Source organism: Macrotis lagotis, chromosome 1 (genome assembly GCF_037893015.1).
Source record: "Macrotis lagotis isolate mMagLag1 chromosome 1, bilby.v1.9.chrom.fasta, whole genome shotgun sequence".
In the NCBI taxonomy this organism is placed as follows: domain Eukaryota; kingdom Metazoa; phylum Chordata; class Mammalia; order Peramelemorphia; family Peramelidae; genus Macrotis; species Macrotis lagotis.
Window position 1 is genome coordinate 277,538,943 of NC_133658.1, and position 21,971 is coordinate 277,560,913.

A 21,971-nucleotide genomic window follows, 5' to 3' on the forward strand; every position below is an offset into this window, starting at 1 on the left:
CTCCAGTCTCCTTCCCTTCTGGGACCATGTAAGTCCCCCATCCCTTCCAATCCTGCCCTGCCACTGTTCTCTTGGTCATCTCTGTTAGCCTATCTACAGCTGGCTGAATCTCTTTCCTCTTCCTTCCAGATGAATACCAGAGCTGCGGTGCATCTCAGTTTAGCCCCTGGTCAAGGAAGCCTGGAGTATGTCCTCCCTTCCTTCCCCAGCTATTCCTTCAGATAGTATAGCTAATAGAACAAGCAATGCACCTAGAGCTGACAGTCTTAGGTTCAGTTTGGTTCTAACACATCACAAAATTATATTATCATTTACTAGCTATATGAGCTTGGTCAGGTCCTATAACTTCACTGAATCACAATTTTCTCATCTGGAACTTGGGGGAAATAGAGTACTCCATCTCCCTCACAGGACTGTTATAAAGAAAGTGCTTTGTAAGCTTAAAAGTTCCATATAAACACCAGTAAGTGTCTTTATTTCTATTTTCCTAAGAGTGTCTTTCCTTCTTGCCACAGTTCCATCCACTTTCCTTTTCCACCTGCAGGGAAGAAGGCAGGGAAGGATCCTCTCCCAGCAGTCTTCCCAGTCTCTCCCTGCTGAAGCTGGGCACCCCAGGCTCCCCACCTTCCTCTTCAGTAGACTATCCAGTTCCAGAGGGATTGTGCTCCCCCCAAAATGGGCCTCTCCTCACACGAATGCAGCAGAAACCTGGCCCCACCCAGAACCAACCAGCAGCCTGTGCCCACACTCTGCCTACTGACCCAATTTCTTTTCCTGTCTCACCTACTTACTACTAGCAGAGGACATTTTTAAAGCACAACAGACAACTTGTGGGCATCCTTGTCCTGAGACCTTCCCAGCTCTTCAAGCCCCCTTGGGCTCTGCACACCTTCCTGAGAATCTCCTCAGATGGTCAGCTTCTCAGCTGACTCTGATGACATCATCCCAGTCTATTGGTGGCATTTCCTTCCCACAGGTGGGGAGGAGGAATAGAGACGAGAGAAAGAATGGAGGTTCTACCAGCAGCCTGCTCTGGGGTGCAGGATTCCCCACGCAGCCTCCTGATCCTCTACTTTCCTTACTTATGTCATCCATGCAGCTGCTGCTGCTGCTGTCTTTCAACTGCCTTTAGTATTTATTTCCCTTAGCTTTTGCTAATCACAGCAAAACTTAAATTAAACTTTTTGTCCCTTAACAAAAAAAGAATGGAGGTTCCAGATATTTTGAAACACCTTGGACATCAGGATAGGGCAGGAGGAGTTTTCATAACTACAGACTTAGGAGTTGACTTTTTGCTTTCCAAGATGACAGACAGATAATTTCACAAAATCTAACATGTCAAGGGTTTAACTTACTCCTAGGAAGATGTGACAACATATTATCGCTCCTGATAATGGACTGGCTGGGACTTCTGAGAGACACATTGCCTTGGCTAAAAGAAAGCAGAATTATGTATTTGAAAAGGCCCTGGAATTGGAGTCAGACAATCAGATTTTGTTCTGGCTACCCACTGTGTGACCCCCAAATGAACATCTATAGGCCTCAGTTTCCTCATCTGCCTAGCTCTACATTTATGATTCTAAAAAGTTAACTTCCCTTCCATATAGACCTCATTTTCCTCACTTGTGCAATGAGGTGGTTGACTATGATGATCTCCTAACATCCTAAACTCTTAGATCCTATAAAGGTAATATGCCATGGAAGACAATGCTGGAATTGGAGAAAAAGGACTTGCCACTTAGGATCACAGATCTGGAATTGAAAGAGACTTCAGAGGCCAACTATTGTCTAACCTGATCATTCTACAGATGAGGAAGCTAAGGCCTAAAGGAGGTAAGTGACTTATCCAAGGTCACAGACTTATCAGAGGCAGATTTGAACTCAAGGTACTCTGATCAGTTGTAACCTCTTTGGATATCAGTTTGTAAATGAGAAGGTTAGGGGAAAATAGTTTGGCAGAAACTAGGCATGGACCAGCATCTCACATTCTGTACTAAGATAAAAAGTTGGGGGCGGGGGCAGCTAGGTGGCGTAGTGGATAAAGCACCAGCCTTGGAGTCAGGAGTATCTGGGTTCAAATCCAGTCTCAGACATTTAATAATTACCTAGATGTGTGGCCTTGGGCAAGCCACTTAACCCCATTTGCCTTGCAAAAACCTAAAAAAAAAAAGTTGAAATGGGTATTTGATTTCAAAATAAAGAATGATACTATAAGCCAATTAGGAGACCAAGGAGTAGTTTTTCTGTCAGATCTATGGAATGCCAAGGAGTTTATGACCAAACAAGAGAGAACATAAAATGCAAAATGGATAATTTTGATTACATTAAATTTAAAAGATTTTGTACAAATAAAACCAATTCAATCAAGATGAGAAGGAATGCAGAAGGGATGGCTAGGTGGTGCAGTGGACAGAACACTGGCCCTGGAGTCAGGAGTACCTGAGTTCAAATCCGGCCTCAGACACTTAATAATTACCTAGCTGTGTGGCCTTGGGCAAGCCACTTAACCCCACTGCCTTGCAAAAACCTTAAAAAAAAAAGAAGGAATGCAGAAAACCAGGAAACAATTTTTACAGCTAGCATTTCTGATAAAGGACTTATTTCTAAAATATATAACTGAGTCAAATTTATAAGAATACAAGTCACTTCCCAATTGATAAATGGTCAAAGGGATATAAACAGTTTTCAGAGGAAGAAATTAAAGTTATCTATAGTCATATAAAAATGTTCTAAATCATTAGTGATCAGACAATCTCATATCTAATGACAAAAAGGAAAGTGATCAATATTGGGGGGATATGGGAAAATTAGGATATAAATGCATTGTTGGTGGAGCTGTGAACTGATCCAACTATTCTGGAGAACAATTTGGAAATGTGTCAAAGGTCTATAAAGCTGTGCATACCCTTTGATCTTACCAATAATACTATTATGTCTGTACCCAAAGAGATCATAAAAAAGGGGAAGAGACCCACATGTTCAAAAATATTTATAACAGCTCTTTTGGAGTAGCAAAGAATTGAAAATTGAGGGGATACCCATCAACTGGGGAATGGCTAAACAAATTTTTATATAAACAAATCATGAGGTGGATGTCAGAAAAACCTAGACTTACATGAACTGATGCTGAGTGAAGTGAGCAGAACCAGGAGAACATTGTACCCATTAACAGCAATTCTTCATGATGATTAACTATGATAGACTTAGCTCTTCTCAGTGGTATAATGATCAAAGACAATTTTGAGAGACTTGTGATAGAAAATATCATCTATAATCCGGAGAAATGCAGATCAAAGCATACTTTTTGTTTTTAGGTTTTTGCAAGGCAATGGGGTTAAGTGGCTTGCCCAAGGCCACACAGCTAGGTAATTATTAAGTGTCTGAGACCGGATTTGAACCCAGGTACTCCTGACTCCAGGGCCGGTGCTTTATCCACTGCGCCACCTAGCCGCCCCCCCCCCCCAATCTCTCTTAATTTTAGTGCCTTTCCTCTTTTAATTATTTCCTTCTTTTCCTTCATATAGCTTGTTTGTACACATTTGTTTACTTGTCTCCTCCATTAGATTGTGAGCTCCTTGAGAGTAGGGACTGTCTTTTGCCTCTTTTTGTATCCTCAGAGCTTGGAATGGTGCCTGGACTTAAATCTCTCTAGGACATTGCATTATCATGATATATGCAGAATTCTCTGCATTTGTAAACTTCAGGAGGGGATGGGTCATTTTTCATCTGAACTTATAGAAATACCCCAGGCCCAACAACACAGCTCTCCACATGGCTAATGCTGAAGAAATTTTTGTTGAATGGATAGATGGATGGATGGATGGATGGATGGATGGATGGATGGATGGATGGCTAGATGGGATCCTTTAGGAGGTGGAGGGATTCTAAAGGCAAACTGTTGCTGATAGTGTGGCCAAGGATTCCTTAGTGTCACAAATAACAGGAAGCAGACAGTGTGGGACTGCCTGTTTTTTTGAGGTCTAGCTCCTGGTACCTCTGTGACTGTGACATGGTTGTGAGAGCTGAGCTGGGGGCCTGAAAGGGAGGGCTTCTTAGGCTAACAATAGCTCTTTTCTGTCCTCATCAATAGAGATCATGATACATGCTGAGTTGATGGGACTTGGCCCTACAAAAGCCAGTGTCCAAGAGAATCTCCTCCGGCCGGCGGGCATGGCTCCTGCTCCGACTCTCTGTGTGACCTGGGGTTAGCCCAGACCCTTTTTCCTGTGCCCTGGATCTGGTTCCCACGGAATCCAACCTGCTCCTCTATTTAGCAGGGCTATCCCCTAATCCCCTTTGTCAGGTCTGATTCAAGCTCTGGACAATGTAGTAGAGGGAAATATCCAAAAGGGGAGTTGTGGGTAGACAGTGGGGAAGGGAGAGAGGTCACCCAGTACCTTGTTTGGGGAGACTGGTGGGCTTTTACCTCCTGACAACTTCAGGGACAATATGAGTCTCAGAGGACCCTAAGAGAGCATTCTTAATTGGGAGGAATACAGTTTTAAAAGACAAATGAATTATCTCCTTAATTATTTTTTTAACTGGGTCATGTAGATTGAGTCAGTATCTTTCCAGCACTGTACTGAATGAGATAATGTCTTCTCGAAATCAAAATGACCTAGTACTTTAAGATGTACATTAAAGCTCTTCCTTCCAAGCTAGGAAATGTGGATGTAATATGGAGAGACTATGAAAGAGGTAGGGACAGAGAAAGACAGAGGTGTGAGGGAGGGAAAGGGAGGGAAGGAAGGAGAGACAAAGACAGAGGAGGAGAGATGCAGAAGAGAGATGAAGAGGGAGAGAAAGAGGGGGAAGAGGGAGAGAGATGGAGTGAGACAGGGAAAGAGAAAAAGAAAAACTGAGAGAAGGAGAAAGTCAGAAAGAGACAGTGAGAGGAGAGAGGGGAGAGAGAGAGAGAGAGAGCGAGAGTACACATGTGTATGTGTGTGTGTGTATACAAACCATGTGATTTAGTATAGTTAGTAGTCTGGACAATTCTTAAGGCATCAAATCTGTTCTTTTTGGCAGGGTCAGGATTGGTTATTTACTGCTGTTGTTTGTTCATTGTTCTAGAAGAAGACATGATATCAGGGAGATGATGCCATAACATGCAAGTGAGTTGAATTTAAGGGAGAGGGTGCTATGCAAAGTCACTAGTCTTACTTTCTCACACAGGGACCTCTCTGGCAGATATGGAGCAGGATATTGGGAGGTGGCCCTGGATGCAGTGGAGACCTTGACTTTTTAAAGCTAGGTTTTTCCCGGGTCACAGTTTGATTGAGGCAACACCCATTCAGTCATTAAGGTTAGGTAAGAGAGAGATGAGGTAAAGAGACCAAGAGTGACCACTTCAAAAATGAAGGAAAAAAATTGTTGAGAAGGTTAAGACTCTCAGGTATCTCCATGAATAAGTGATGACTAGAGCATAGATATAAGGAAATAATAGCCTCATCAGAAAGCAATATTTCCTTTTCTGACCAATTCAATTCAACTGAATGAACACCTCTTTAGTATTTACAGAATGCATACATTTGCTTGGATATAAAGAAAATAAGGCAGAGTCCCTGCCCTTGAGAAGCTTACAATCTCATATTCAACTCATGACTATTTCTACTAGCAGGGCCTAAAGAACAGGGGTCCTTGACCTCAAGGATCGAATTCCTCTGTCAGTCCCTGAGCTCAGAAAATCCAGAGGTCCTGGAGCTGACACCAGAGCTTCATTTCTAGCAGAGACATCAGAGCCCTCCCCACTTCCCCCTTCCCTAGCAAATGAGGTCTGGAGCCCATTGTCGGGACCCTAATGCTGTTTTCTTTGCAAAGCATTCAAAGAAAAAAAAAGAGAAAGACAGAGAACTCCTCCAATGCTAATCTTGTTAGGTTAAACTGTTCTCTAAGCAGATGGAGATAAGGCAAAGGCAGTTTTGTCTTTCCTGGCCAGAGGTTAGGTTTATAGGGCACCAAGGTCAGGCCAGAGACACAGCAGCACTGGGCTTTGTGTCCCTAAGTGAGCAAAAAAAAATTCCTATAGAAGTCAAAGAGACAGTGTTGAATCTTGGAGGAAAAAAATAAAACATGAAGTTACTTTATGTTTCTTATTATTGGTTCCCTATCACATCCTCCTCTAATTATTGATTCCCTATCACATCCTCCTAAGGAAGGTTTGGCTTCCTTAGAGAGGATCCAGAGAAATAGGTACTGAATTTTTCAAATTGAACTATGTGAGAGTTAGGGAGCTCTTCATACTCCAAATATTTCTTTCCTACAGATGAACACTTTTCTGCTCCATCATCTAAAAGGTTAAGAAATAGAAGCCTCAGAGAGAGATGAAAACTAAAAAAAATCTCAGCTGATTTGGTTCTTTGGTTCTCTGTGCTCAAAGGGTAGAGGGGGGAAAAAAGAAAATTCCCAGGAAACATTACTCCTCAACTTGTGGTCCCACTTTATGGTCTATTTCACAGTGCATCTCAACCAAGACAGAGTCCACTCAGGCAAAGGTCAAGGTCAGGCCAGGTTCTGATAATAATAATTGACATTTCTATAATGCAAAGTTTGCAAAGTGATTTAGATATATTATCTAAACCTCATGACACTCTGATGAAGCAAGCACTACAGGTATGATTAGTACCCCCATTTTACAGTTGGGAAAACTAAGGCTCAGAGTAAAGTGACTTGCCCAGAGTCATACAGAAATATATGCCTAAGGCAAGATTTAAATCCAGGTCTTCTCAATTTCAATTTCAAGCTCAGGGTCATTTATTCATTATACTATAAGTTTTTTCAAAAACCTAAAGTTCAGGTTGTTTTCCCTGATCAGTAGGTACACGGTTCAGTTTCCCCATTTATACTTTCCTACTGTTGAATCCTGTGGTCCTAAAATAATGTTAATTATTCAAAGATTTTCTCATGGTCAGCTGGCTGATAGAATGAGATGAGAAAGCAACCAAAAACATTTTAGCAAAAATTTTGACCATAAGGCATGAAATGAAAGGGCCTTTTGGGTTAATCAAATGTTTACAGTAAGCCTATAAAACTCCCTGACATCTGTGGTCATGTCTAATAGAAACACAGAAACTTGAAGGTGGAAAAAAAATCTCAGTGATCATCAAGTCCAACCTTGGCATCCCTTCTGCAAAATCTCCTTCAATTGGGTAATGGCTTAGCAAACTGTGGTATATGTATGTCATGGAACACTGTTGTTCTATTAGAAACCAGGAGGGATGGGAATTCAGGGAAGGCTGGAGGGATTTTCATGAACTGATGCTGAGTGAGATGAGCAGAACCAGAAAAACACTGTACACCCTAACAGCAACATGGGGGATAATGATCAACCTTGATGGACTCACTCATTCCATCAGTGGAATAATCATGGACAATTTGGGGCTGTCTGCAATGGAGAATACCATCTGTATCCAGAGAAAGAACTGTGGAGTTTGAACAAAGACCTAGGACTATAAAATTTAATTTAGGAAAAAACTGTGATATCTTATTGTCTGATCTTGCTATCTCTTATATTTTGTTTCTTCCTTAAGGATATGACTTCTCTCTCATCACATTCAATTTGGATCAGTGTATACCATGAAAACACTGCAAGAATGGCAAATTGCCTTTTGTGGGGGGTGCAGGGAGGGAAGTAAGATTAGGGGGGGAAAATTGTAAAACTCAAAATAAATAAAATCTTTAAGAGAAAAAAACCAAAAACCAAAAACCCCATATTTCAACATAATTGGTTTTCTTATGTATTTAAAAATATTATTCTGAGGAGTCCACAGACTTCCTTAGATTACTAGAGGGTCCACATCTTCTCTGTCCAAGTACTGCTCCTGGCATCTCCCTAGGCACTGCTTCCTGGAATCCCCCTAGGCACTACTTGTTCTTGTGGGCTGGGCTGGGCAACATAAGTGTTAACCCTCATGATAGGTGTAGCTTGGAGTCTCACCTTCTCTCATTTGTCTTGTTTTTGAAGATATACAGCTTTGCAGAGTGTAATTTCTGTGGTACCTGTGATTCATGGAAGTTTGGAAATATAGGGTGTGGGGATCTTATTCCAAGTTTATTGAGGTTTCTGTATAAGTCTCATGAAGGAAGACTTTATTGTACTGTCTCTGTCTCTAAAAAGTAGTTGTTATTTGAGGGGAGAAGGGCAGGAGACTGAAATTTTGAACTTTGAAAGCTCATATAGGTTGTTTCACTGCTATTCAATATCCCTAAGTCCCCCTACTCCTTGATCACTCTGTTAATTAATTGTATTTCTAAACTGTCAGGATACAATTTCTGCAGAAAGACTTGGGGGAGAAGGGTGTAGGAGGGGCAAGAAGAGAAAGTTATAAGGAGAGAGGAGGGGGGTAAAGAGAAGGGGAGAGGGGAGGGGAGAAGAAAAAAGGGGAAAAGAGAAAAAGGAGAGATGGAAGGGGATCAGATAAGAGAGAAGGGGGGAGGGGAGAAAGGACAGATACAGACAGCTGGATTCAGAGTTAGCAATGGAGCTAAAGGAAGAAAGATGAGAACCAAAGAGAAGTAGGCAGAGAGGCATCAGAAAGGAAGCCCCAGGTCCTGGGGGGGACACAGTTCCCAGTCCTGGGGAAGCTGAAGGCCAGGCAAGCCTGCCTGCTTGCTTAAGCAGACTGGGCCACCCTTGGGGGGTGAGGGGGGGGAATTGAGTGTGAGAACTTGCTGATTGCTAAGCAGTGTGGGAAAGTGGGAGGATGGGCAGGCGGGCAGGCGGGCAGGCGGGCAGGCAGGCAGGCAGGCCGGCGGGCTCGCTTTAGTCACAGCAAAGCCAGTGGGAAACAGTCAGAGAGAGCAGGAGTGAGCTGGAGAGCCCGCCCAGCCAAGCAGGAGGAGGGGCCAAGGCTGGGAACTTCTCTGAGTGTGTGAGTGAGTGTACGTGGAGAGTGACAGGCATGTGTGTGTGTGTGTGTGTGGGGGGGGTGATGGAGATAGATCCAAAAGGAAGAGCTTCCCTGGCCCCCCAGTGCCGGAAGCATCCCTCGGCTCCACACACTAGGTGGGGGCTGCCTCCAGCAGGTCTACCTGGGATGGCAGTCAGTTGCAACACCGTTTTTTCCCCTTGAAAGTGAGACACTGTACTCTGCCAAGGGGTGAGCCTGCGGGAGGGATGACGCAGTACCACCCCCCCAGCCCTGGGGTGTCAGCCCATCCCTGGCACTGAATCATGGCCAGACAGTGACATGACCAGAGGGAAGCAGGGAAAGCAAGCTGGCTGACAGGTCGGGGCTATGCCAGTTTAAATCTACTCCCTTGAGTGAGGCTGCCGTTCCAAGAGCTGTCTGCTTCCCAGGCCTCCAAGGAAAGGTTTATCTAGGGACCAAGAGACCTTGTCTTAGGTCTGGGCAGGCAGGGGGGTAGCACCCCAGCAAATGTGTGAGCCAGGTGACAGGCTGATCTTTAGGAAGATGAGGAAAAGACACTGATAAGGGAACTAAAGGTGGGCTGAGGTCCTGAGCCAGTGCTTGGGAGGGGGGATCTCAGAGCTGGGATGGTGACTTGAGGTGGTGGGGGGCAAATCCAGGAAGACTGTCCTAACCAGAAGGGATAACTCTTGAGGGAAAGAAAAAGGGTTGCTGAGATGTGACAACTTTGCTACCAACAATCAGCTTCATGAAAGCTAGCCCCTCGGGCAGAATGGCAAGTCAACTCTTCAGGAAAGGATTCAGTCCAAACAGTAGTCTAAGACTGTTGACTTGAGGCTTAGCCCATCGGCCTGCAAAAGGAGGCATGGAAATCAGATCCAGTGGTGGGTAGAAAAGGAGCTGGAGATGGAGGGGGAGCGGCCCTCTGGTCCCCTGCAGATGGGGAAGCTCAGCATACTTAGTTCAACCTTTCTCCTCCTCCACGGCGTACCAGGCCACATAGAAGGGTTGGGGGTGGGGGAGAGGGAAACAGAGATAGAGAGAGATAGAGACAGGGAGACAAAGAGAGGGAGACAGGGAGGGGGCAGAGGGGGCAGGGGGGCGTGGAAATGCTGCCTGCTGTCTGTCCCAGGGGCCAGGCCTCACACAGAGCGTCTAGGCTGGGGCCTCACACACTAAATGGCCAAAGACAGGCTGTCCTTGGGGACTGGGGCCATGGGTATGTAGGAAAAATGGCCCAAGGTGATTCTGAAGAAAAAGAGGCTTCCTTTGACAATAAAGAGATCAGGGCCCTGGCAGGCAGGCAGACAGGCAGGCAGGCAGGCAGGCACTCCAGTCAACCCTCAGGCAATGCCCAAGGTGACTGAAATTCCCTCTTTTTTAGGATAGCATCTTTGGGCACTGGGTAGACTGAGGGACTTGCAGGGTTTGCCTTGTACTTGCCATACTCAGACCCATATTTTTTTCTATGATACTACATATCCAGACAGCAGCCATTCTTAATTGTTTTGTGTCATAGACTCCTTTGGCAGATTTGGACTCACACTTAGAATAATGCCTTTAAATATGTAAAAGACAAGAGACAAAGGAAATCAATTGTGTTGAAATAAATGATAAAGGTTGTTTTAAGATTTGCAAAGCACTTTAATATATATTATCTTATTTGATCTCTTAGCAACACTATGAGGTAGGTGGAGAAACTGAGGCCAATAGGTTAAATGACTTGCCTAAGTTCATATAGCTTGTAGAGGATCTGAGGAAGGATTTGGGCTCAGATCTTCCTGACTCCAAATCTGGCACTGTCTCTACTTTATAAAATTATAAAAAAGTTCACAGACCCCCAGGTCAAAAACCCTTGCCTATTATAGACAAATAAATGCCACATTGGTTTGTTCATCTATATCACAGAATTCAGCCAGGGTGCCAATGCAGATTTGAACTAAGTTTGCAGGTCAGGAAGGGGTTTACTAGTCCAAAGAATATAAGGTCCAGGTTTGCAGGGTGGGCATGAGGGTGGGATGATGGTAGGCTCTATTTCAGATACTAAACCTGAAATGCCCTTAAACTGGTAGGCCAGATCCCTGACAATTGTCTGTCTGCCCACCTCTATCCCTCCCTCTTCTGTTGAGACCATCAGTTTGTGCTTTTGGCACTATAGACTGCTCTAAATAAAGCCCCAGTCCTTTATCTCAACTAACAAGTGAAGGATTTGGGGAAGGTGTGAAATTCCCACCTACATATTTCAGAGTATTGTTTAGTCACCACCTGGTGGTGTTTGTTTCCTAAACTAAGGGGCTGAAAGGTGGAAGCAGCAAAATCACAGAGCTCAGAAAGGGGACATAAGGATAAAATCACTGAACTCAGCAAGTCTTGCTTTGACACTTGAAGAGGCAATCCAGATGTGACAACCTGTAGCCCACAGAACATTACAGATGCCCAGTAAAGTCTTCTGAATGAATGGCTTAGTTGGAAGATGGAGAGGACCCAAATAAGAGCAGAGGTAGTGGTGGAGAAGGAAATAATTTTTTAATCTGATTTGAAGGTGGGGGTTCAAATTCTGCCTCATATTCTCACTAGCTATGTGGTTTAAGCCAGTCCCCCAATCTCTCTCTGCCTTAGCTCCCTCAACTGGAAAATGAGGGAGTTGGATTCTTATTACTTCCAAGATCCCTTCTAGTGTCAAATTGATGACTCTAATTTAATACTCTGGTGCCTCTTTGTGGCATGAATGTGACCTTGGCTTCTTGAAGGATATGCTGAGGGGAATGAATCCTGGCAGGTCCCATCAAGTCAGGAAAGTTTTCGGTATAGTAGAGGTCTGGTTATATTTATCATCCAAGCACCAGTTCAGTTAGATTCAGAGAGACTCATCAAAGGTTGACCACAGGATGATGAATATTTTGGCCATGGCAACTCACAAAGACCGCCTAATAAGGAACAGAACAGTTGTGGTTTATGCTGTTGGAGGAAGTGCTCAACAACTGAAATCACAGATTCTTGAAACCCTGAATATAGGGTGCTTGCCGGTGAGACAGGAGTGCTAAGAGATCATTTGAGAGGATAGCAGAGAGAGTGTGTGTGTGTGTGTGTGTGTGAAGGAAAAAGACGAAGCAGAAAGAGACTAAGGAATTTCATAAAAGTAGTGAGAGCAAGAAGCCATGCTATGTGTCATGGGCAGAGTTCTGTGAGACTAAACAGTTGTGAAGTGAATATTCTGAAGTTGGTGAGGAGAGGAAAGCTATGCTTTCTATTGGTGGATGGAAAGGAGAGTATAGCAGCTTGGAAGACAGGAAGAGGTATAACTTGAGCAATGCTATGGAAGGATGTGGGACACGAGATATTCTGAAAGTAGCCTTGCCAATCATTTTTCCCCTGCTCTGCCCCATATATAGCTCTAAGTCCAGAAATGTGATAGGAGAGTGCTCATTTTATGCAAATCCTTCCCCATATCTTAACAGTTCATATTTATATCTTTCTTTAAGATTTATATAGCACTTTCCTCCTAAAAAGTAAGAAGCATACTTCTAGGCTTAGGGAGATGCAGTGATTTACCCAGGTTTTGAACTCAGGTCTTCTGACTCCAAGTTCAGAATGCTTCCATACTTCCACTCTACAATCCTCTGCCTTTCTGGTTTATATAATTCCAGACCAGGGCACTATCTGACAAGATGATCATGAAACATCTGGGAGCCTCTGGAGGCTTCCTGTTGTCCTGCTGGAGAGGGCTTCAGGGAAAGTGGGATTCCCAGTAAAGGAACTAGGAAAATAAGCCAAGGATGGTATAGTAATGTGCTGGCCTGGGATGGGCCACTCCTGGTAAGTCCCTGAAGAATCACCATGTTTATCTTCAACAAACAAAGCTTCTCTACCTTTTCTGGTGCTTTGAAAAAGACAGACATTATTGTCCTATTAAATTTATTATTTTTCTGACTTGCCTGTTTTCCCAGCCTGGAAAGCAGAAGTGATGCCTGAGAACCAAACTAGGCTAGACATCAAGCCTTGGAGGGGAGGGAAGGTCACCTGCTCCAGCCTTTCCCAGCCAAAACCCCAAAAGGGGAATCGAGTCTGTGTACTTCCTGGGCCTCTTGAAAAACATGGCTGGGGTCAAAGCAGAGGTATTTCTGGGTATGGGTGCTGAGACCATTCTTCCTTTGACCTCACAAAGCACTTTGTTTATCTCTTTCTAATGACTGTACTAATTTTGTACTATAGTTCTCTTACTACATCTTATTTAGATTATTAGCTTCATTAGGAAAGGGCCCTATTCTAACCTGAATCTATCCCTAAACTAATTTTGTGCTTTGTGCAAATAGGTCCTTAATAAACGTAGACTTTTTCAAGACTCTAAAGTCTCTTGTTTCCAACCCAAAGGAAGGTCGCTTAGGTTGGCTCACATTCCATTCCACAAATATTCGAGGCTCTTTAGAGTCTGCTGTCCTTACCCTACCTGACCTAGGAAATGCCATTCTCCAAAGCCCAATTCTAGTTCTAGTCTTTTATGAGGCCTGTTAAGGTCATTTCTGTTCAGAGACATCTTGCCCTGCCCAGAGCACATAGTATCTCTCCATGGTCCAACATACTAATCTAGCTATTATTTTAGGACAGCTAAATGGTTTAGTGGATAGAAGGTCAGGGCTGAAGTCAGGAAGACTTAAGTTCAAATCCAGCCTCATATACTTGCTAACTGTGTGATTCTGGTCAAGTCACTTAACTCTTAAAGTTGGAACTGAAGAAGGAAATGACCAACTACTCCAGTATCTTTGCCAAGAAAACCAGACAAGAGCTCCGAAGAGTTGGATGTGACTGAAAAATGACTAAACAACAAGTGAGAGTTTTCTTCATTGTTGATATCTTTTTTAAACATCATCTAAATTTTCCCCTGTATCTCTTTTGTCCTTAGAGATCCAACCATATAACAAAGTTTTTTTTTTATTTTTTTTTAAGTAGAAGAGGAAAAAAAAGCAAAAACACATCAATACATTGGAAAAAAATCTTAAAACAAAACATACAGGGGTGGCTAGGTGGCACAATGGATAAAGCACTGGCCCTGGAGTCAGGAGTACCTGCGTTCAAATCCGGTCTCAGACACTTAATAGTTACCTAGCCATGTGGCCTTGGGCAAGCCACTTAACCCCATTGCCTTGCAAAAAAACCCCAAAACCTTAAAAAAAAACATACATAATGTTTCGCACCCATGAGCCCCTCCCCCACTTCTGCACAGGAGTAGGGTAAGGTGTTTTTTTATAGTACTTTTCTTTGTTGTTGATAGGTTATCTTATCTTCTTTTCACAGACTGTGAACTCCTTGAAGGGAGAGTCTCTGAATTTTACTTGTCTCTGACTTCTCACACAAGGAACTCAATCTTTGTGGAAGCTCAGAAACTTCAGTATTCTTCTTAAGAAAACAATTACTTTGAAAAGGGGAGAATAATCAACTTTGTACCATATACAGCCCTTGGTGTTTTATTCTTGTTTGTGTTACTGTTAATCTCTGGTCCCTGTGCCTTTAATCCTTTATGCTCAACTTCTGCCATCAGATTAATCATTTTAAAATAGTCATCTTGTCACTCTCCAGCCTGGGGCATCCACTCTCACCCTTAGCTTTTTAGTTAAGGCTATTCAGAATCAGTGGCTCTCAGTCTATCCAAGCCTCTTGTCTCTTAGATATCCTAGGAATTCATTCTTACCTATGGGCCAATTGACCAATTAATCCTCTTTACTCCTATGTTTCTCTTCCCTTTCTGCCTACATATATACCCTACATATCCTTCAAAGCCCAACTCAATTTTCACCTCCTCTATCATCCAGGGGTTCTTAGAGCATGAATCATACAATTTAGTATGTCCTATTTTGTTCACTCACTGTTCTATTTGTGTCTGCTTTCCCCAAATAAACTTCAACTTCTTTTTCTTATCATAGGATCATAGATTTAGAGCTGGAATGGCACTGAGACAATCAAATCCAAATATCCTCATTTTACAAATGAACAAATTAAGATACAAAGTATAAGTGACCTGCCCAGGGTCACCTAGTAAGTGTTTGAGGAAGAATTTGAATCCAAGTCTTTCTTGCTCTAATCTCAAAATTTTATTCTATATCATGTTATTTCTTGGCAAAAGAAAATAGTTATTTAATAAATATTTGCTGCATTGCATAAAACTGAAGGGAATGAGCTTCCCTTCACCCCATTCACCCAACTAAACTTTCTAGGTCTCATATTTCCAGACCTTCTTTTACTCTACAAATACCAGTCCACAATTTCTCTCTATAATCTATTAGGGTCTTTCCTTTTCCACTCCTTCCCTGTCTTGGTCTAAGTCCTACCTAGAAAGGTTGCTCAGATCCAATTCCCCATTCTGGGCTTTGGTGGAGCTCAGCCTCCACCCTGGTTCTCAGGCACCACTTCTGCTTTCTGGGCTGGGAAACTGCACCAAAAGAAAAATAATAAATTTAAGACGACGACAGTTTCCATCTTTCCCAAAGGTAGAAAATAAACTCATTGTTTGGTTTTCTGGCAATGCTGAAAATGATTTAAATATGTCTACCTGTCCACCCCACCCTTTCTAAATAGAGAGAAACCACTGGACTGGTAATTCCCTCTAAACCCCCTTCTTCCCCTCCCAGACTGCATATTCTGGGGGGGGGGGGGTAGACGTATGAGGAAAGAAACCCTGACTGGTATCTGCAGGGCTCCTTACAAAGGAATGTGGTATGAGATAGTGCTTTTCTTTCTTTCTTTTTTTTTTTTTCCTATTTTTGGACATCAGACTTTATAGACCAGAATCTGCAATGCCCTTGGCTAATAGGAGAGACAGTCAGGATACATGATTGTGTAGCTTCTGGGCAGATTTTTAGGCTATAGGCAGAGGACTGGTGTCTGTGGTGTTCCTTACTAACAGGGACTGTCAAGGTTTAATCTGGTGAATTTCCTGGGTAGATTATAGGATCATAGATGGGGAACTGTAAGACATGGGACTCTGAGTTGAATGGATTGGCTTCCTGCTCTGGAAGCTACCAAAAAACCCAGAGATTATTTAATTGAGAAGAAAGTGTTGAAGAACTCAGGTCAGGTCTTCTCTTTCTATAGATAGATATCTCACTTAATTCTGTGAGCCAGCTTGTGAAATCTAACTCCAGGATGCCCTCATGAAGTTCACATCTAGCTCTCCTAACTTGCTCAAGTCTCCATCAATTCTCTTTCCTTTCACTGGAAGGATAAACAACCACTGCTCTATCTCAGCAGTCCTCTACTCAGACTGAGGGTGGAAAAGCAGGTGCCTTTGTGTAGTAAAATACCTTTTGGCCTTACTTCATCAGTCTGTAAAATGGAAAAACAATGCTAATCCATTTGATAGGACATTTCTAAGGATATCCAGAGATAGGAAAAAAGCACTGCCAGATGCTCAATGACATGGTAATTTTCAGATGCTGGAAAAGGCAGACAGCATCAATTTGACAACCCTAGAGAACATTTAAACCAGTACATACAGCTGTGTCTTCTCCAAGAATCTATGTGACAAAGGAATACCATTGGTCACTTGCCAGATATTTCCTCTAGTGCTTTGGTACAGTGGAAAGAATGATGGATTTGACATCAGGACCTGGGTTCAAATACTGGTCACCTGTATGATGCTAGTGAGTGAGTGAGTGACAACCTCTTTGGAGATTAGCTTCCCCTGTAAAATAGGGGAGTTAGTTATAGATAATCATGAAGTTTCCTTCTAGCTTTAAATCTATGGTCTTATAACTCTACTAGTCAGAGACAGTGCTGGCTCTGTATGGCTGGGGCTTTTATTCTATGACCTTTTTGTTCAGTGACTCAGTGGGCAAGCCCAGGGGAACTGAGTCAATTGACCACAAGCTCAATATGAGTCAACAAAGTGGCAGAGCACTTAAAAACCTGAAATTATCTTAAATTGCATGAAGTCCAGTGTTCAAAATGTGGAAGGCACAAGTCTTTCTATACTCTGTCTAGTCAGACCACATCTGAAGTCTTGGATTCAATTCTGGGTGCTTCAGTTTAGGGCAGGCAACTGATCCTCTAGCACATGTCCAGAGGATGGAGAGGGGCCTGAAACTATGCCATATAAGGATCAGTTGAAGGAACTTGGGATGCTTAGCCTAGAGAGTTAAGATAAGGGGAGAGTGCATGAGAACTGCCTTAAAATAATTGAAGGATTGTCATCTGGAGCAAGACTTAGACATAGTCTATGTGGTCCCCGATGACAGAACTAGGATGAGTGGGTAGATGTTACAGCAAATTAGATTTCAGTTCATTATCAGAAGTTTTTTTTGGTTTGTTTTTGTTTTTGAAACAACTAAGAGCTGTCCAAACGTAGAATAGATTACTTTGCAGTTGGTGAGTTTTCTATCACTTGACATATATGGAGAGATTGAACCAGTGACAAGATTGATTACTATAAGGGCAGAAGAAATATCAGAAAGTTATGCTCTGAACCTAGGTGTGACTCTTTGGATTATAGCCTATAAACCTTTCAGGTAAATTGCATGAGGAAGGTTTAAATTCAGTAGACAAGTTTGTGATAGCCAGTGTTCATCATGTTATCTCTCACTACTCAAAGGGTCTTCACTGTTCCTGTTGAGGCCATGACTTGGACTTGCAGGTTGAATTTAGAATAATAGCAAGCATTTATACAAGTTTGCAAAGCACTTTGCAAATAACAATACATCTTATCCTCACAATTACCTCAATGAAGTAGGTGCTATTATTTGGGCTATTTTATAGATGAGCAAACTAGGGCAGGCAGGCTGAGTGACTTGTCCAGTCAGAGACTGCTTGAATCAGTATTAGAACTCAGCTCATCCTGACTCCATGTTTGACTTGCCCAGTCAGGGTTTGTTTGAGGCAGTATTTTTAACTGAGTTTTTCCTGAACCCATCTTCTACCACATGGTGTCTGAATGTTAAACCCAAGCTGGCATATTCTACCTAAGGAGCCCCTACACTAGAAACATGAGGAAATGTTAGCCTGTAAAGCTTAGCCAAATTAGCTCAAGTATCTTAAGACTTTAAAATCCAGCCTAGGTTTCATCAATAGTTTTTCACCAAGAGCTGGGTCATAGGTATGAGAATAGAAGTTAGTAAAGACTGGGCCACCAGTTTACCCTGGACTATTCTAGTGCCGTTCCACACTGGACTGTTCTGAACTTAACCTTTTATCATGGTCTGCTGTGACATTCCCCATCTCTATCCTGTCTCTCTCCTTCAGCTTCAGGCCCCTGTAGCTCATCATCCACATGCCTAATCAGGGGATTCTGACAGCTAGCCCTTTTAGAGACCCTCCACAATCTGCTACTTCCTTTCCTCTCAGAGAGATCCCAGACGATGTCTCACATAGTCAATAGGTCCTATGCTTCTGCAGGGCAAATAAAACGGACAAATCTAATCTTTTAGCAGCAGCAAATTGTAGCCCCTCCATTATCAGGGAACTGGCCGTTGTGGGGAGCTTGTCAAGACTGCTTTGTTATCTTGATATACAGCTGACACAGGAAGTGAAGTTGGCTTGATTTTTAATGAGCACATTTCTAGGCCAGGGGCTTTCTGCATCATAATTTGAAGTTACTTAGATGTGCAATTCATATTTTAAAAAAGGACACTGATAAAGTGAAGTCTCCCAAGAGGGAGGCAACTAGGATGGCAAAGAGTCTGGCAAATAGAATCTCTGTCACTGGAGGTGTTCATGGAGAGGCCCTGGGCAAGAGGTCCAGGTGACACAGTGTCATCCAAAGACCCTCAGACTCTGAGCATATGTTTCTAATATGCTGGACCCTACTCTCTGAAAACCACATTCAGGTACCTAAATTCCAAAGTGAATAAGAACAAATAGGCTGGGAGGTCTTAGTCCAGTTCAGATTTCACCCAGAATGATTTTAGGCAGATTAGGACCCTCATCACTCAGTATGTACATGCACAGCTACTTAATCTAGGCTTTCTAGAGCAAGACATTGATTTGCCCTTCCCTATAGACTTTACATGAAGTCATAGAGGATGAGGAGGGAGTGTAGGGGTTAAGAGATAGAGAGATCCAAGCTTTAGAGCATAGGTCTTTGAGAAAGGCGCATCATGGGGCAGGAACATTCTAAGATGTCATAATGAGGCAGCTTTGCTGGGTGTGCTCCCAGGACAAGCATCTTCCTGATCCTTGTCCAGCATGACTGAGGAGGAGAGATGTGGTGTTCAGGTCTTTAACAGGCTGGAATTTTAAAGATACTCCCAAGGGTCTAAGGAGTTGGTTTCCTTCTAGTTATGAGAAATCAGGATCTGCCAAACCATAGACTCTGAAAATACCTCCTGGGACTTCAGACATAGCCTATTCATTTGGACATTGTCTGATAAGGAAGAATACCTTCAGATAGATGTTGTCTGTAGAGGTAGCAAGACAAGTTCTTAGCAAAGCCAAGGTTTCTATGTTTTACAAGTGACAAACCAACTGGGAAACAAAGAAAATACTGACCTCCTGGCATCTCTGTCTTCAGGAATTTTTACCCCCACCTAGAACTTCTCTCCACCTTCTTTCTGGCTTCACTGGCATCCTTCAAGGCTCAGCTAGAATCCCATGTCTCTGTGGCTCTCTGTTTAGGTTTCTGATGGCTTAGAATGAGTGTAAATAACAACTGCTTCTGTTCTGACTAGAAACTCTAAGATTCCTTCCCTGTCCAGTCTGATATTTTTGTGATGGCAAACTAGGTCATCTTTTGTCTCAATTCTCACCTAGCCCTTAGTCACTGAAGGGGAATTTCCTCAGGCAAAGTAAGGCCTGGGAAAGGCCAACATCACCCTGCTGCATTCTGGGCCACTGCCAGTCCAGTTTGTTTGTCGCTAGACTTCCATGACTCTGGAGGAGTCTTGATGACTCTGCATAGCTCTACCTCACTTAAACCCAATTCAATGCAACTCGTCACAATGGGGATGCCACTGCTTCTCTTTGCGAATGAAGGACAAATGACAACAACAAGAGGAAGGAGGAGTTATGGTCTAAAAGAGACAATACCTCCTATAATTTAAGAGACAAGGACAATTTAAAGAGACAGGGTCCAGGAGGTAAATAGTGGTTTTGTTTCTCCTGTTTTGGAACTGCTTCTTCTGGTTCTGAGAATTATTAAAACAGATTCCTGAACAACTTTGATCAGGCAAAAGCTTGTATGGACAGTTGTCTATGAATGTGTGCGTTATGTGCTTTTCCCAAATCTCACCTGGTGATGGGCCAGTTATCTAATATAGAAAGTCTGTTTCTAATATAGAAAGCAGGCAACTCTTCAGAACATTCAGCACTACACTGGGGTTGGGCTTAGGGCATGGTACTGATCTGACTTTTTTGGAGAACAGGTCTCCAAATCTGCACCAGTGGTGGTGCCCTAGAACCGTGTTCCCACAGTACTCCTAGGACTTCCCATAAAGACATGGAGTGAAGACAGAGGGACTACAAGGGGTGAAGGGGTTGCAAAGAATGAAAGGAAGCTTTTGAGTAAAAACTAGATGACTTTATAGGGAATATTGTAGATGAGATTAATCATAGTGGTTGGGTTGAACAGTCTTTGAAGAACCTTCCAACTTATAGTCATTACTCTTCTGATTCTAGGGATCCACAGAAAATGACTCCTTAAAGCAAGATGCAGAATCCATTGAATCCATCCTAAACGGGTAAATAAGTCATTTTCAAGTTATTCTGCCTTGATTTATTTATATACATGTCCACATTCCCTCTCAAAGATTGGAAGGATGGTGTCATTTTTCAACTTTTTATCTCTACTGCAGAACTGTGAACATAGAAGGTTCTTAATAAATGTTTGCTTAATTGAACTGTATTGAATGAATAACCACCCAGAGCAAGAATGTCAGTGCTTGGATTTTAGTAGCTACAAAGTGTTTAGTAAAAGCTTTTGAAAGAGGTGCAGGGCACAAGGATACTTCCTGGCAGGGAGTAATTGCCCCAAGATAGCCCCCCTAAAAGAGGGAGGCTCCCTGCAGAGGCTATCAGGGTCTGAGGATGGAAGGGAAGAGATCTCAGAGAAATCAACCAAAAAAAACAAACCTGAGAACACCAGTCAGCACTGCTGTTGGAAGTGCCTTCTGGCTGTGGCCCAAGAATGAGCCTTCCTTCTCCAGGTTCTAATAGAGTCCAGAGCCTGGGCTGAGGAAAGGAAGGGAGAAGGTCTGGTGCAGCGGAGGCGCAGCTGGGCTGGTTGTTCCCGCTATGGCACATATGGTCCCAGATTACCCCCATGGGAAGGGGAGGGGATCAGGCTCCTGGAGCAAAACAACAATGCCCAGAAATGGAAGGGCCCTAATTGTGAGCCTCCTCCCTTCCCCCACCATCGTCCCAGCCCAGGAATCACACACCTTATGGATTTAGCAAATTCCTAGGAACAGAAAACTCTTGGTGAGCAGGATGGGCCGGAGAGGGCCAGATGGGGGCTAATTGAGGAAAGGGGGGAAGAGGTCGCATCTTGGTACAAACAGGAAACCAGGGGCCAACCCCCTCCATTAGCACCTCCTCGTATTAACCCGTAGCACTGCTTCTGTTCCCACCTTCCCTAAGGGTAGTTGTTAAGAGTTTGGTGGGAATCAAAAGGTCCATCAGTCAGCAGCAGCCCAGGCCAGGCTGCCTTCTCTCTGTTCCCACAGCCCACAGGGTTACTAGGGTCTAATTCTGTTTACATTAATCAGGAGCCTATCCTAGTGAAGGATAATCATGATAATCACTCACATTTTATATGAAAGCCTTCAGAAGCCTTATAGCCAGATAGATAGTGAAAGAACTGTTATTCCCACTTCATAGACAAGAAAACTGAGGTTCAGAATAATTTATCTGTAGTCACCCAGCTGAAGATTAGTGCTGGGCAACTCTCTCTTGGCTCCATAAGATCGTTCCCACCACAACACCCTCACTGCCTCTCTTATAAAGATGAATGAGGATAAATGAGATAGAGTCCCTGCCCTGACAATGAGGAACTCACGGTCTGGTAGGGGAGATAAGATATACACACATATAACTATAATACAAAGCAGTATAATTATACTAGTAATTCAGATTTATAGGGTGCAGAGTGGTTTCTTCCTGACACCTCCATGAGGGAGTAAC

At 43.1% G+C, this 21,971-nt stretch overlaps 1 protein-coding gene and 1 long non-coding RNA gene across 9 annotated transcripts in view; one reads left to right on the forward strand and one right to left on the reverse strand.

Moving 5' to 3' along the window:
• EXD3 (exonuclease 3'-5' domain containing 3) overlaps positions 1–21,971 on the reverse strand; it is a 441,427-nt gene that overhangs the window by 49,439 nt on the left and 370,017 nt on the right. The window lies entirely within an intron of this gene.
• Positions 18,473–21,971, forward strand: part of LOC141505090 (uncharacterized) — a 54,485-nt gene continuing 50,986 nt past the window's right edge. For both annotated transcript variants that reach the window (XR_012473542.1, XR_012473541.1), the window contains exons 1-2: positions 18,473–19,930; positions 20,469–20,530. This is a non-coding gene — a long non-coding RNA (uncharacterized LOC141505090). The remainder of the gene's footprint in view (positions 19,931–20,468; positions 20,531–21,971) is intronic.